Genomic DNA, 5,195 nt, shown 5'->3' on the forward strand with positions numbered 1-5,195 from the left:
ACAAAAAATAACTCTACTTTTATTGACGCTGAACCAAATTAAAAATCTTTTTAAAAAATGCACAGATAGCTCATTACAATGCTACGGAGAAATTAACATTGATAAATTACGAAATTTACGAAAATGTAATTTTATTGTGTAAGATTGTTAAATTATGGATTCACAGAAAACAGAATCGATATGTGAAAAAAAATCACTAATATGAATTGTACCTTTGCCTGTAATGCCTCATTAAATGTTTATATATACTTACTAATGTTGCTTTTTAAATTAATTTAAGCTAGTAAAATATAAAATAAATATAGTGGCATTGTAATTTTATAGTGTGTTATCCATTGTTGCTCAAACAAGAAATAAACTATGATATATATTTATTTAGAAAACCTTACAGTTTACTAAACATAAAACAAAATAACTTTTAAATAATTTAAAGGTCTAGAGACTGAACAATAATATGTAAATGTGTAAGGGTTGTGTGTGGTCCTTTAGAGACATTAAATGTCTGGTAGAATTCTAAGAATATTTTTTTAAAGAGTTGCGAGGGGAATTTAATGTCTAATGTTGAAAAAAATTAACTGATTCAATTTTTTCTTGCCTCCGTCAATGTTCCAGCCATATTGGAGCTAATAGGCATCGCAAAAGACGATGGCAAGCGGCCGGATGGGACGTCGTGGAAGATGGGACGAGCTTTGTTATTGAATTCTACTTGTATGGACACGTTAGCCCCTTCTTACATCACTCGGACGACCAAACAAACTGAGTCCGCAAAGTAGAAGGAAAAAACATAAACGGTTCAAATATAAGAGTCTTTCCTAAAACTTCGATTTTGTTCCCTTTTGGAGTAGAGACTCTTGGGCCGTAGGTTTTAAGTGCACAGGCGCTAATTTATAATTTAAATTTGCGCCTGGTTGATAGTGACCCCAAAGCTGGTTCTATACTCGCTTAAAGAATAAGTATCCGCAATACAGCGAAGAAATGCTGCCAACGTTAAATGTATACTGCCACCAAACCAAAATCTTTAAATTTGTCTTAGTTTTTTTATTTATTAAAAAAAAATATTACATTTGATTGTTATGACTACCAATAAATGTTATTAGTCCTAAATAAATTAACACATTGTTGTTGTAGTTATGTATTATAGCTAGAGGAAACAGGGATATTTGTAGTCCTTCTCGGAGGAGTATCAAAAGTATATAGCGTAACAATTGAGGACCCAATCCATGATGACCTATCCATAAAATCATGTCTATTTTTTCACTATTCGTTTACTCACTGTTACTTCAATATACGCGATAGTAACCTAACAATTTCATCTTAATAGGTTTCAACTTTATTATTACGTCCACCACATTTCTGTTTAATAATAAAAAAATCTACTACGTATTTTAAAGAACATTGTAATATATAAATGTATTAACTGACTAAAAATATCAAAAATAAAATAAAATATCTTGACCTGTCTACAGGATATTTGATTTTGGCGATCGATTACGGCTTAAAATATCGAGATGATCCGATGATTTAAGTCGGGTATAATCCAAGTTTCATCAAAATCGGTGTAGGTATTGAGATAAATCCAAGTATTTCAACATAGAAAGAAAGTCCTTCTTAACTACTACTTAACTACTGAACTACCGTCTTAACTACTAAACTAATACAGCTAAAACACTTTGAATATCGCAAATGTCAATAATACAATAACTCTGTATAATGAATAGTAAACAATTGCTATAAATATAGAGCAAACATAAATCCAATATAAACCAACCATTTATTAATTCAGTGTAATGTACCCACAGAGAGAACAGGTGTGTTGAATTGTAATCAATTAATATTATTGCCATACCAATTGAGCTCTGTAGAGGTAATTTACGCTACCATATTAGGCTGTGTTTCTCTATTACATTTGCGTGTTTATAGACATTACTTGAAGAATGTTATTTTATTAATAACGACGCCTTTATATTTCATATTTTGTGAAGTTTAAAAAAATCAATGACATTTTTGTATGTGTTTGGTATTACAACTTCTTAAAATGCAAGGATAAGTCATCCGTGCCTAAAAGACGCTGTTGGCTCTGGTCTAAGACATGTCTCATGTCATATTTCCTTACAAAGTTTTCCTATCGTACAAGCGACTACGTACTAAATATAGACAAAGTATATTGTTGCAACAACGCGTGTCGCACTTTCTCTCTCGCATAATAAAAGGAAGAAAATTTATTTATATCATCTATATTATTAAGAAAGCTTATTTCTGTACGTAAAATAAATATTCTTCACAAGTCACAACTCCATCATAAATTCTTTTCGATGTCTAAAAGCGAAAAACCGTATCCTTAAGAATAGCAATTCGATTCCACATTTAAATTTGAAAGATGCAGCAGGCGAAAAATAACTCATTTTCTTATTATGCCATCTATTCGAAGCGTTTTTTCAAAGCACCTACCTAGTTAAAATTCCCGGGGGATTCTTATGCGTCCGTTGAACTGGGTTTCGCAATCTTGTTCATTCAATTTTATTATTTTGACGCGACGCTCGGAATCACAATGCAGTTTTGTGCATTGCTTATTAATGTTATTAGCTTCAGGCCAATGTAACGGAATTTTTGTACTGTAATAAAGATAATATTTATCGTAATAAAAACTTGTGTAAGTAATATTAACTTCGTGATATAACATCACAAACTCAATTTTATATTTAAGAGTTGAATTGGTCTAGGTAAAAATCTTCGTTCTTACCCCTTGGCGCTTATTTATTTTGTTAAAGTTCACCACATCATATAAAATGCTACATCTAAAGTATATGTTACAATGTATCTGTTCTAAAACATGACAATTATGGTAAACATAACAAACAAAATATTCAAAAGTAAAGTCACGTACCCGCACGTATGCGTGTGTCATGATTGTATCGGACATTGAAGGCCGTCAATTGGCATGTACCTAATGATTATATAACTACGTTATTCGTACAGGTGCCAGTACAAAGGCATACAGCCAATAATTCACAGTATTGTACTTTTGTACGGTGCTCGTGTGTTATTTTATCCGGTCGTTTAATATCGGCCAGTGTTTACCCTGCAAACGCATTAACACGGTAAATTGTGGGACAACGACAACATGTTTGGACGAGGCTAATAATGTGATGGATCAGCGTTTTAATAACAACATTATTGGACCTTTTTATTTTTTTTTACTTGAAATAATATTTGTGAATTCATATAGATAATTTTAAACATCATATGATTGACTTATATAACGTATACGATATTTGTGAGAGAATACTGCTTATGTGCTAATTTAGAACTGTCTTTCGATATCATTCACGTCTCTAGAGGGCGGCACAATCGTAATAAGACAGTATACCAGGGCCACAGTTTGCTAAAACATCTCGTTTTAGAAGTTATGAAAGATAATCTAGGTCAATCAGAATTATAATCAGGGCTTTCGAAGTTTTAATTGAATTGAGTTTTTCAATCAATGAATTACAATTAGTTTTTTATTTATTAAAAAAAGTAAGTCAAATGTGTTATAAAAGAGTTCTTGGCTAAGTGTCGGCGGTTTTCCATTTAAAAGCTTACATTACTTCAATACAGTAAATAAAATAAATACATCAGCACTAAAACCTTTTATGTCTGTACCTCAGATTTATCTATCTATTTCATGATCATTTGTCAATCTAATAGCCAAGTAGGTGATCAGCCTCCTGTGCCTGACACACGATGTCGACTTTTAGGGTCTAATGCCTGTTGCCTCACGATGTTTTCCTTCACAGTTTGAGCGAATGTTAATTGCGCACCTAGATAGGTGCACAGCCGGGGATCGAACCTACGACCTCAGAGATGAGAGTCGTACGCTATAGCCACTAGGCCAACACTGCTCTTCAATACAGTAAAACTTATAAAAATATTTCCTATTGTCAAGTATCGCGTGATATTCCGTATGAGTTCCGAGTATCCGTTCACACGAACGTATTACTTTCGACACATTCTATATTTAAAGATATGAATAAATAAGTCATATTAAATCTCACGTCATACGCCAAACACATATGAAATACCTGTTTTATTATTGGGAAAAAGGCAACAATAAATCTATTGAATATAGATAGATATTGTTATACTATTCACTTAATTAATATAATTAGGTAAAAATTATAAAGCAAAGTAATAGTAGCTGACCGGACCCACCGTAAAAACTAAAACCATAATTAATTATACACCCATATTTTCCTTAGCAAACGAAAGCCGTACGAAATACGTTTACGCATACGATAGCTTTTGACTTTATCACATTAACACAGGCAGCTTCCTTTTATGATATTTAATGATAGTATTTTTATTAAATGCGTTTCACATTGATCAAGCTATAATGAAACTTTGGTAGGGTGTTAGGACACAAGGGATACTGTGTCAAGGGGATGAAGTGTCCGAATTATCAATAAATGCTAAAATGTAACGATTGTCCCAAATCACCGAATACAGAGCATTGTTGGCAGCATGATTAAGTCCAGCGTTTACTTAACTAAATACGAATTAGAATCAATTTTTATGAAGCCATCTGAGTTTTGTATCTTAAATGATACAGCGATGCGAATATGTAAATAACTAGTTAAGACACCCTTAGTTCTGAAAACCGCTAAGTGCTACACGTTATAGCTTGGCTCACATTACACAAGCATTCACCGGATTCCGCCATTAGATATTGAATAACAGCATCGCGCATATATTTACATAATCTACTAAACATTATGTAAACATATCAGTTAATATATTGTTTTTAACTCGAACAATATTGCTAGTAGTATAACAGTTTTTATTTATTATAAAAGATAAATCAAACTCAAAATAACTTTATTCATATAGGTAACCAAGTATACTTATGAAAGTCCACAGAAAAGATGTTAAATTGATTCCAAATTTACATGTGTGTAATATATTTATTCATAAAAAGTTACACTTTCATTTAAAAAATGCCGTACAAAATGCAAAACTAAACGCAGTTTGACTGCAGGTCTGCAACTCGCTTTATTTAAGCATAGCTTATAAATTATTAATGTAGTTAATTAGTACAATTAATTTACGTAAATGGTTACAATGTATTTAATAAGTGTTATTTTTTTACGTCTAATGTCCTCGGGTAAACTATTGAGTAGTTTTAAACATTGTATGTCCATAATAATTTTGTACCATGG

The sequence above is a fragment of the Pieris brassicae genome, chromosome 3 (assembly GCF_905147105.1).
Source record: "Pieris brassicae chromosome 3, ilPieBrab1.1, whole genome shotgun sequence".
Classification (NCBI taxonomy): Eukaryota; Metazoa; Arthropoda; class Insecta; order Lepidoptera; family Pieridae; genus Pieris; species Pieris brassicae.